Genomic DNA, 12,327 nt, shown 5'->3' on the forward strand with positions numbered 1-12,327 from the left:
ATTGATTTTATTCAAATGTCTAAATGTTGTAATTATGAATATGTATTTGTATTAGTTGATGTTTTTTCAAGCTGGGTTGAGGCCTTCTCCTGCAGGAGGGCAGATGCCAAGTCTGTTGTGAAAATTTTGCTCAAAGGCTTTGTACCAAGGTTTGGTATACCTGTTTGTATCAACAGTGACCGTGGCACTCATTTTACTGGACAGATTGTAAAAGAATTATGTGCAGCCTTGCAGATTCAACACAACCTCCACTGCCCTCACCATCCACAATCTGCTGGGACAGTGGAACGTCACAATGGGATTCTGAAAAACAAACTGGCTAAGATTTGTGCAGAGACAAACCTCAAATGGCCAGATGCCTTGCCGTTAGCATTGACGAGCATGAGGGCCACTCCCAACTGAAAGACAGGACTCAGCCCACATGAGATTTTGACAGGGCATCCGATGTGACTTCCAGTAGGGCCCCCACTGGCCCTTGCTCAGATGGACATTCATTTGATGGATGATATGATGCTTAATTACTGCCAGACACTAATGAAATGTGTTAAGTCTTTTTACTCACAGGTGAAAGCAGCATTACCCAAGGACCTTGAACAGCCTTGCCACTCCTTGGAATCAGGAGATTGGGTCTACGTAAAGGTCCACCAGTGAAAGAATGCTCTGGCTCCACGCTGGAAAGGCCCTTACCAAATCCTGCTGACTACCAACACGCTGTGAAGTGCCAAGGACTGACTGCCTGGGCCCATGCTTCTCACTACAAAAAGACCCCTCCACCTCGAGATGATTCTACATCAACTGCTGATCAGCTTGTTTCTACTTCTGTTCCTCCCCCTGAACTGCAGGAGAAAAGGACAAGGTGAAGTGCTAGTAACCTCTCCCTTGTCCGCTGATGAAATCATTGTGTCGTCAGCATTTGCTACAGAAACCACAGCACTACAGGGTGACGTGCTGGTAACCTTTCCCCTGTATGATGCTGGACCACGACTGTTCCAGGAAAGAAGAAAAAAGAAATACTCACTCCGCCGAACCTGCCAAGGCCCAGGAGTTCCTGACTACAAAGGACATTAAGAACTGGCACTGGTGGAAGAAACGGAGGATTGTAGACTGGCAGGGAGGAAACTGTCACCAGTCTTGGGAGTGTGGTGTTCACTGGATTTTGGGGTTTATTCCATCAGCTGCACAATGCGCTACTGGACAAGTACCCTGGAAATGTACTATTCTCCCTAATTGGATTTCAGATGAAGAATATTAAACCAACGCCTTATTGCCACAACCACTACCCCTGCCATTACCTCCATTTTCACGGCCATTCCCACCCCGTAACATACCCAGACATAGACAATACTATCTATTTGGATGAAACCCAATGGCCAAGGCCTTCACATGCTGGTGATTTATTTAAGTATTGTTTGGAAAATTCATTTTTTAAGGTTCAGGACATGTCATATGAGCAAACAACTGACTGGAGAACAAATGGATCAGCAGAAATAGAAGTATATGACATTACCACAAATGACTCTAGGGAATCTGAATTGGAGATACATGGGTTTTATGAAGGGGTTGATATGATGGCCATTCCAGGGGTTTGTAGTGTATTGGGAGAAAGGGGCCCTTGTTGTTATTTAGTTATCCAATTAGCAAATAACCAGGCTCATACTCAGAGAGTATGTTCTGCCACTGGAAAGTTTACCTGTACTGAAATGATTCCAGTAACTAGCAATTTAACCTGTACCATCTTACAATATACCTTCTTATGCTATTGATGTTAATGCCTCTCAAAAGTATTTGAAAATAGTTAAACAACAGATGTGCTATAATGCTATCCCCGAAAGAGATGTACTAGGACATCGAATAACCATAATTAATGCCACACTAGGGACTGTGACATTCACCCTGCCCCTATCCAGCTTTCAAATTACTTCCACGTATCCCAATTGTTCCAAGGGAGCTGCTATCCAGCTAGAACAGCAAAGAGCACGGGTCTCCTCTCGGAAGAAAAGAGGCTTAGCTGGTCACTTATGGGATGGTGCAAATAGTGCAGCAGCAATTTGGAATATTCTTAAGGGCCAACAACATGAGGAGAAATTAGGACAACTAGAGAAAGCCACTGGTCTTATTACTGGAGCACAGCTGACCCAGGTGCAAGCTGGAGTTGGTGAATTACATGTTATTTCCACCCTTAGTTCGATGACCCTGGAGCTGTTGACAGGAATGGTATTGAATATCACTGAGGCAGGAAAGGAATTGCAGTGGGATCTAGCATGTTCAGAGATTCGGGATTTCCTGAATGACCAGCTGATGGCCATTCGGAGTGATCTTGAGCATCAGGCTTGGCCCACTGCCCTTACTAGTGCTTCAGGAGTACCATCTGATTTGTGGCCATGGAGACGTACTTGGAGATTTTCAGGATGGAGCTGCAAGTACTCGCAGTGCTCCTTCCAAGCATATGGGCCAGTAGGAGGGGTGTGGGCTCCTCCATACCGAATCCTTCCAGGTCCATGGGGAGGATGCATGTGGGACTGGATTATTCACCGTGACGTCTGAGAGATTAGACCACATGGTATGCCTAGCCAATTTGTTGTTAGTGCTCCTGGAATAACACCCGATATTCGGATTGGAATAGGGAATCAGTGGATATTGTGGCCCTTTAAACCCCCGCAGTTTCAGTGCCTAAGAAAATTGAAGCAAGGGGAAATTGTCACAGTATTTGACAAAGTTTGTTGGGAAGGTATGGGACAAGGAACTACCCTGACAGGACAGTTACTTTTCCAAGCTAATGATAGTTGTGTATATGTTAAGGCCACCACTTTGCAAGACTTACATTTTAATCCCACTATGGCCACAGGAAATCACATTATTTCTTGTCCTGCAGACAAAACCCTACAATTGGACCTTGGGTATCAGATTTCTTTTAATTGAACCACTTTGATACCCGACCGGTTTCGAAATTTACACTCACTCCTACCAGAGGTTCGGAAAATTTCTGACTTACAGGATCAAATCCATGTGCTTCAGAATATATATCAAATTGAAAAATGTGCTTTTCATACAGCTTATAGAGTGTCTACTTTGTATACTAATTATGATGTAATGTGCTATGTAACTAAGGCAAAGAAACAACCCCAGCATATTATTACAATGGAGACATTAATGTGTGTATTGCTTTTGTTTAGTCTAGGATTATGTTATTGTTGTAAGGGATGGACTAAAAAAAATGCTTCTCATGTTCATACTAACCATGCATGATCGTTTTATCCAGTTAAGATTTATAGGGCTGATTCTGATCCTCCTGAGCTAGAAACAGAAATACAAGGCTTGATGCAATTGGAGGTTTAAGAATGTTAGTTGTTCTAAAGGAAGCACAAAGGGGGGAGTATGGAAGCAGGGAAAGAAAGAGAGGGTTTAAATGCAGCCATTTAAGTGTCAGAGACAGAGCAACTGTTGAGCTAAGTCTTAGCCTAATATTGCGAGACCTGTAGAAGCAGGACTCACGTCAAAAGCGAGTGGGAAACAGCAGAATAGTCAGTGTGACCTAGCCTTGAGATAACGATGTTTTGAGAAGAGAAAGTGAGAAAATACTGGATTAGATAGTAAATAGCCTAAATAAAATGCAAATGTTTTTAATTAATGCACGTCACAATGAGGTATAAATGCTCGTGTGATTTTGCTTGTACTTTGGAGAACTTGAGGCAGAGATGCTCTCTGCCAGCTGTATTCTTCCCTTTCAATTGCTTGAATAAACCTGTCTCTGATTTTGTGGCTTCCAACCAGAGAGCGGAGTTCATTTTCTTCCACAAAAGTCAGGCCTATGAACTTTCAATGTAAATTTGGCTATTGTTCAAGAAGCAGGTATAAGCTGAACCAAATGCTGCAAAGCACCATCTGATCTGATTAAATGGAGACTTGTGATTTTGAATGCCTCAATTATCAGGTGCCTTCTAAGGGGTCTCAAGTTAGGCAGCCAAAAAATCATGTTTCACTTATGAAAATTAAGCCTTTTCTATTAGAGCCATCTGTTTTCTTTCACATAAAAATTTGCAATTGCAGCAAGAAATTGCAAGTTCAGAAACTGCTGTTGCAACTGCGATTTCAGCCCTGACTAAGGAGATCTAACCCACAAACCCACTACTGGTGGGATGTGTTTGCAGGAAGTTTCCTAAAACACATTTTTTGGTAAAAAATAATCATATACAAAAATCTGTAAAAGTGAAAATAAACAGAGCTAAGAGACAGTCTGTGCATTCCTCCACCTCGCCGTGAACGACAGCACTACGTGTTTATTCCCCAGTGATGGCCACTGTTTTTTAAACAGGCAGTATTACTTTGTATTATTTTTTAAACATAATGGTGTTAATTTCAGATATTTTGGAGCCTCCTACCAAACATCTCCCCATATTCCTGCTGAGTAACTTTCTCCATAAATAGGACCCCAATGCAAGCTTAGTATGTAGCTTCTGGGTGCTTGGCACTTTTGAAAAACAGTTACTTAGTTAGGTGACTATATATGGATTTATGAGCTTAATTTTAAGCACCCTTTTTTAAAATCTTGGTTTAAGATCAATACCTAATCTTTAGCTCAAGTCTTGAAGACTGCAGTGAAAAAGAAAAGGGATAGCAGTCTGTCTAATTTACTTGCTATGTTAAACGTCAGTCACCACTAAAAAATAGGTCAGGATTGATCTGTAAAATATTTTAGCCAGAGGCAAAAGAAATCCAAATCTTCCAACATTCCTGTTTATTCAGCACATTTAAACACACATTAAGAGAAGTATGAATGAAGAGTCTAAAAAATGCCAATACCATTTGGACAGGGTGTTACACATATAAAAAAAAAGTCATTCCCCCCAAAATTAATATGTTGGGTTGTTGTTTGAGAATGATCCAGCAGCCAAGTCTGACATTAGCTTTATCAGCTTGCTGATACTGGAGCGGTTAATTTAACAGCCAAGAGCTCATTAGCGTAACAGCATTTGAGAATCCAAGCTAAGAGGCTAACACAGATTATTTTTGGATCTCTGATCAATTTCCTAGTTCAGTTATTCTGAAAGCACATGTAACAACAAGACACACAGGAACAGCAGTGACACAAGTAGACAGTTTCATGAGTTACATTAAAAGAAAAGGAGTACTTGTGGCACCTTAGAGACTAACCAATTTATCTGAGCATAAGCTTTTGTGAGCTACAGCTCACTTCATCACGAAAGCTCATGCTCAAATAAATTGGTTAGTCTCTAAGGTGCCACAAGTACTCCTTGTCTTTTTGCGAATACAGACTAACACGGCTGCTACTCTGAAATGAGTTACATTATAGTTCATAGCTACAGGTCATGGGGAAACTTACACAGATTGCTGAATGCAATGCCATTGTAGCTTTGAGTCAACCTACCAGTGTAATAGCAATCTGTCCCACCAACATATGGTGGAGGAGATCCAAGGGCTTCCACTTCTCATGGCAACTGGAATTAAATATGAGAGAGACAGAGAGACACTTGAGAAGAAAACAAGCAAGAAGGAAAGTGGCACATTTTGCAGGCTTTGGAAAGACAAATAAAATATCTCCAGAATAAGCCCTATAAAAGAAGCCATCCAAATTCAAGGCAAGGTCCTCAAGCTGTCTACTGAACAGCTCAGGATATTGGTGATGTGATATGCCATGGTCCAGGGAGTCTTTTACCTGTGTCACCAGTTTTATTCTGACCAGTTTGAGAGACAACAAAAGTTATTACAGGCCAGTGGCAGTGTGGTGGCCTGGGTGAAATGAACAGATGGTCTTAGTCCGAAGCCTGCTAAACAGATGCCTGCAGCACAAACCCCACCACGACTACAACATGAGTAATCTCTGCAAGGATGCCAAGAACTGAACGGGACCAAATTATTCTATCATCACGCCCTAAGGTGATCTTTCCAAAACAGGGCTGAGGCAGGGCAGCAGGGGAAAGCTTGTGCTGTATTATTGTCATTAGCCATGCGCCTCTGGTAATGCCCTCTGTGTGTTGTGTTCTACAGACACAAAACAACTAGACAAAATCAAACAGCCACCAAGTAAGAGACAGGGGAACAGCAAATGAGTAAAGTGCTTCCACGTGGCAACTGGCCACATCCAAATACTGTACTGCTGTAGGTCCTAGATCAGTGGTTTTCAAACTGTGGGTAGCAACCCAGTCCTGGATCGCAAAATGTAAGGCTCTGGGTCACAGCGGCTCTACTCAGCGCTGCCAACTGGGCCATTAAAAGTCCCGTCAGTGGTGCTGCCTGGTTAAGGCAGGCTAGTCCCTATCTGTTCCGACACCGTGTTGCACCCCGGAAGCAGCCAGCAGCAGGTCTGGCTCCTAGGCGGGGGGGCCATGGGGCTCTGTGCGCTGCCCCCGCCCCGAGCGCCAGCTCCGCACTCCCATTGGCCAGTTCCCAGCCAATGGGAGCTAGGGGGAGGGGCGGTGCCTGCCAGCAAGAGCTGTGCAGAGCCGCTTACATACCTCCGCCTAGGAGCTGGACCTGCTGCTGGCCACTTCCAGGGCGCAGCACGGTCCATGGTGCCAGGACAGGCAGGAAGCCTGCCTTAGCACCCACACTGCACTGCTGACCGGGAGCTGCCGCAGGTAAGCCCGCACCCCAACCCCCTGCCCCAACCCGGTGCCCCTCCTACACCCCAAAGCCCTCATCCCCGGCCCCACCCCAGAGCCTACTCCCCCAGCCCAGAGCCCTGATCCCCTCCCACACCCCAACCCCCTGCCCCAACCCCACAGCCCTCACCCCTACACCCCAACTCTCTGCCCCAGCCCTGGGCCCCTCCCACACCCCAAACCCTTCATCCCCAGCTCCGTTGGGTCACGGGCATCAACAATTTTCTTCAAACTAGGTCATCAGAAAAAAAGTTTGAAAACCACTACTCTAGATGACCCAGCCACGTGGTTCTAGGCACACAACACTCACAATAGAGCCTGTCGCTACACCCAAACGATGACAGTCTAAGTATGAAATGACAGACAAGAGGCTAATACAAACAGGGAGCACCAGGGCACAGGGAGACAATTACAACAACACAAGGGTTGCATGACACATTGGTGTTGTCCAGGCTGTCCCTGTTCCGTGTATAAATCAAGGACTTCGGTTTCCATTTATGTTGATTCTGCACTGTCTCCTCACATTTAGTAGTTTATTCTGCGAGCAGCCTCATAGGAATCAGATTATTCACAGAGAAAAGCATTACTCAGTATGTGTAAGGGTGGCACAATCCAGGCCTTAATGAGCTCTAAACTCACACTAAGGGAAAACAGATTTGTCATGGGAGTCTGGGAAACGTCCATAGTTCTGCCGCTTCAATCTCATTCAGCTCCTGTCCCTACAGACAAGTAGAGGTGTCCTCCTTTCACCTGCTAGATGTGAGAAGAGGGTAGCCAGACTGCCCAGGATACTCATAATCAGCTGTCAGAGTAACAGCCGTGTTAGTCTGTATTCGCAAAAAGAAAAGGAGTACTTGTGGCACCTTAGAGACTAACTAATCAGCTGTGTACATTTATCTGCAAAAAAGGCAAACAAACACCCACCACATAAACCAGTGCAAACCCTAAAGTCTGCGCCTGCAGTGGGATTAAAAGAAACCAAATGAACACGGACTGTTTTGGCCCTACCAACCTTGAAATCTCTGGAATTCTCCTGGCATCTATCTAGTCCTTCACATGGACTGTTTTCCAAACGGACACACACTCCCCCTCTCCTCCCACTTAAGTTTTTATGCAGAGGCAATAGCAACTACAGAGCTAGAAGTGGGAACAAAGGAGCCAATATTGTGTCAATGGGAGTGACTCCGAGATGAGGCTACAAAGAAATTCAGTGCAAAATAGTCAAATAGAAGGAAGAAAAGGGAAAAATTTAAACTGACAAAACCCAGGTAATTTAGGGTCTCCACACATTGGTGAAGTGACCTACTGTTAGCAAGTGTTGCTGACAGTTAAGCCATTTTTGTTTCTGATTCTCAGGGACCTGCTGCTGATTTCATTTATCAGCAGCGGGTGAGCTTCCTAGTGTACAGAGGCCCAGCGTACCTCGTGTAATGGTGTTGGAACTGGACTGTCCCCTCCCACACACACACACTCATCATTTTTGAGCCTGTTGAGACACAGTTCACAAAGGAATCGAGCGGACAAGCAATCTCAGCAGTAGATCATTTCCTTTCACCATACACATTACCGCTTCGCACTGCAAGGCATGTCAAGTGATCTCTCCCCCGCCATCCATCTCCACCCTCAGACAAACAGAGGCCAGGGACACCATTCCTTACCCAACCTGGCAAATAGCCATTCATGGACTTAACCTCCATGAATTTATCCAGTTCTCTTTTAAAACCCCATTCTAGTCCTCGCCTTCACAACCTCCCCAGGCAAGGAGTTCCACAGGTGGACTGTGTGCTGAGTGAAGAAGAACTTCCTTTTGTTTGTTTTAAACCTGCTGCCCATTCATTTCATTGGGTGGCCCCTAGTTCTTGTGTTATGGGGACAAGTCGATAGCCAGTGAAGGTCCTTGCGGGCTCTAAGAGCCCTTCCCTCCAGGCAGGGCCTGGGGCAGGAAGCCGGAATGGAGCAGCCGCGTTCCTGCCTCCGAAGGGAGCCCCGAGCACGGATCAAGGAGCAGGGCCCGGCGTCCGCCCGGCCGCAGCCGCAGCGAGGTTCCCCGGGCCAGGGCTCCCGGAGCGCGGGCACGACCCGCCCTCGGGCTGCTCGTATCCCGGGGGCAGAGCCCGCCGCAGGCCGAAGGCGCCAGGGCGGAAAGCGGGAGGCTTGAACCGCCCCGTGGCCGCCAAACCGCAGGGCGCAGCCCCGGCCCCCGCACAGCGCCAGCCTCCCCGGCCCCGCCGCAGCAAGCTCCCAAAGGCGGGCTCCCGAGCCCTGGTCCCGGAGCGGGAGTGCCGGGCGGGGGCTGGGGACGCGGCCCGGCCCCTCTCCCAGCCCGGGGGGCTCCGGGACAAACCTTCGCTGCCGGCAGCGCTGCGTCCATCCCCCTCGCTCGGCCGCCGCCCATCGCCGGGGCCTCTGGGCGCCCGCCGGGCAGCGGCCGGGCCCTGGCGCCCCCGGCTTCTCGCGGCCTGCGGGAGGGAGCGTCGCCGCGGCGGGCCCAGGCCGGCGGTTCCCGGGCACAAGCCTTACCGGGGAGGCGGGTTTCGCAGCGGGCCCCCTCAGGACCCGGCTCCGTGCCGGCCGGTGCCCGCTGGAGGGAGCCCGGGGCGCCGGGACTCGCCTCCTGCGTCCCCGGCCCGAGCCCGCGGAGCTCCCCGCCCCGCCGGTCCCGCTGCGGGCGGCGGCAGCTGTGCGGGGCGCCCGGGAGGCCTGGGGCGGGGGAGCGGCGCACGCCGGCCCCGGCCTTTGTTCCGCCTGGCGGGAGCTGGGCCCGGCCTGGGCCGTGGGGCTGGGCCTCGCCGGGAGGCTTCTCTCGGCAGCCAGGGGCTGGGGCCTGAGCAGGAATATCCCCCCCCGCTACACTAATAATTAATGGGGGGGCCCTGGGGGCCTGAGCAGGAATATCCCCCCCCCCACACTAATAATTAATGGGGGGGCCCCTGGGGGCCTGAGCAGGAATATCCCCCCACACACACTAATAATTAATGGGGGGGCCCTGGGGGCCTGAGCAGGAATATCCCCCCCACACTAATAATTAATGGAGGGGCCCTGGGGGCCTGAGCAGGAATATCCCCCCCCCACACACTAATAATTAATGGGGGGCCCCTGGGGGCCTGAGCAGGAATATCCCCCCCGCTATACTAATAATTAATGGGGGGGCCCTGGGGGCCTGAGCAGGAATATCCCCCCCGCTACACTAATAATTAATGGGGGGGCCCTGGGGGCCTGAGCAGGAATATCCCCCCCCCACACACTAATAATTAATGGGGGGCCCCTGGGGGCCTGAGCAGGAATATCCCCCCCGCTACACTAATAATTAATGGGGGGGCCCTGGGGGCCTGAGCAGGAATATCCCCCCCACACACACTAATAATTAATGGGGGGCCCCTGGGGGCCTGAGCAGGAATATCCCCCTCCGCTACACTAATAATTAATGGGGGGGCCCTGGGGGCCTGAGCAGGAATATGCCCCCCACACTAATAATTAATGGGGGGGGAATTAGCTGCTGTGGGCCCTGAGCAGGAATATCCCCCCCACTACACTAATAATTAATGGGGGGGCGTGAGCTGCCAGGGGCCCTAAGCAGGAATATTCCCCCCCGCTACACTAATAATTAATGGGGGGGGCCCTGGGGGCCTGAGCAGGAATATCCCCCCCGCTACACTAATAATTAATGGGGGGGCCCCTGGGGGCCTGAGCAGGAATATCCCCCCCCACACTAATAATTAATGGGGGGGCCCTGGGGGCCTGAGCAGGAATATCCCCCCCACACACTAATAATTAATGGGGAGGGAATGAGCTGCTGTGGGCCCTGAGCAGGAATATCCCCCCCAGCTATACTAATAATTAATGGGGGGGGTGTGAGCTGCCAGGGGCCCTAAGCAGGAATTCTCCCCCCCCCCCAGCTATACTAATAATTAATGGGGCAGGTGGGGCTTGAGCTGCTGTGGGCCCTAAGCAGTTGCTTGGTCTGCTTATGCCTCCTGCTGGCTCCAGAAGTGTTTACACCTAGGGCTAGTCTACACGAGAAGCACTGCCTCTGGGCCACTGTAGCGTCGTCTCTGGTGAAGACGCTCTATGCTGCCAGGGGAGAGAGCACGCCCACTGACATAACAAATCCACATCCCGGACAGGCAGTAGCTGTGTCGGCAGGAGAAGCTCTCCCACCGACATAGCGCTGTGCATACCGGCACTTAGGTCGGTGTAACTTGCGTCACTCGGTGCGCAGCTTATTCACACCGCTGAGTGACGTAAGTTATACCAAAGTAAGTGGTAGTGTAAACCTGACCTTAAAGTTTGCTCCCCCTGATGTGACTGCCCCACTACCCAACTTAATAACTCCACCTACACCAGCCGTCAAGGTCAATGGATTTGGTCGATGCAGTATCAGTCCAGACACTGCATTGCTCATGTCAATGACTGTTCGTGGCTTTCAGGAGCTGTCTCACAATGACAATACAATCGATACAAGCGTTCCTGGGGAGGATACGCACTACTGACACAAAGAACAAAGTGTAGACACGCACAAGCGATGTAGTTACAGTGGCGGCTGTATGCCAACGTAAGTTAGGTCGACTTAATTTTGTAGTGTAGACATGGCCTCAGTCACTCCTGAGTTCAAGGAGCACTCAGACCAGGTTTACACTCAAAAGTTAAGTCAACCAAACTCATGCTCAAATAAATTGGTTAGTCTCTAAGGTGCCACAAGTACTCCTTTTCTTTTTGCGAATACAGACTAACACGGCTGTTACTCTGAAACCTGTCAAACTAGGTAGCTCAGGCATGTGAAAAATCCACCCACCTAAGTATCCTCTGGGAGGATACCAATTTAAAATGAGTTATATAGAGTAGCAGTGATATTTTGCTATGATGAATAAGAAATGGATGCAATATCTCAGTACATCAAGAAAACTATCAGCACAAGAAATCCATCAACCTAGCTACTACCTCTTTGGGAGGTGGGTTACCTATGACAAAAGGAGAATCTTCTGTCAACTAGAAAAGGAGTCCTTGTGGCACCTTAGAGACTAACCAATTTATTTGAGCATGAGCTTTCGTGAGCTACAGCTCACTTCATCAGATGCATACCTTGGAAACTGCAGCAGACTTTATATATACACAGAGAATATGAAACAATACCTCCTCCCACCCCACTGTCCTGCTGGTAATAGCTTATCTAAAGTGAGCATCAGGTTAGGCCATTTCCAGCACAAATCCAGGTTTTCTCACCCTCCACCCCCCCACACAAATTCACTCTCCTGCTGGTGATAGCCCATCCAAAGTGACAACTCTTTACACAATGTGCATGATAATGAAGTTAGGCCATTTCCTGCACAAATCCAGGTTCTCTCACTCCCTCATCCCCCTCCAAAAATCCACCCCCATACACACACAGACTCACTCTCCTGCTGGTAATAGCTCATCCAAACTGACCACTCTCCAAGTTTAAAACCAAGTTAAACCAGAACCTCTGGGGGGGGGGGTAGGAAAAAACAAGAGGAAATAGGCTACCTTGCATAATGACTTAGCCACTCCCAGTCTCTATTTAAGCCTAAATTAATAGTATCCAATTTGCAAATGAATTCCAATTCAGCAGTTTCTCGCTGGAGTCTGGATTTGAAGTTTCTTTGTTTTAAGATAGCGACCTTCATGTCTGTGATTGCGTGACCAGAGAGATTGAAGTGTTCTCCGACTGGTTTATGAATGTTATAATTCT

At 48.6% G+C, this 12,327-nt stretch overlaps 1 protein-coding gene across 1 annotated transcript in view; it reads right to left on the reverse strand.

The window, feature by feature from the left end:
• The window catches only part of NINL (ninein like), a 72,366-nt gene extending 63,114 nt beyond the window's left edge, over positions 1–9,252 (reverse strand). The window contains exon 1 of the mRNA XM_077814266.1: positions 9,141–9,252. The gene's annotated coding sequence lies outside the window, so the exon portion shown is untranslated. The remainder of the gene's footprint in view (positions 1–9,140) is intronic.
• Positions 9,253–12,327: the final 3,075 nt, after the last annotated feature.

This window comes from Eretmochelys imbricata, chromosome 3, assembly GCF_965152235.1.
Source record: "Eretmochelys imbricata isolate rEreImb1 chromosome 3, rEreImb1.hap1, whole genome shotgun sequence".
NCBI lineage: Eukaryota > Metazoa > Chordata > Testudines > Cheloniidae > Eretmochelys > Eretmochelys imbricata.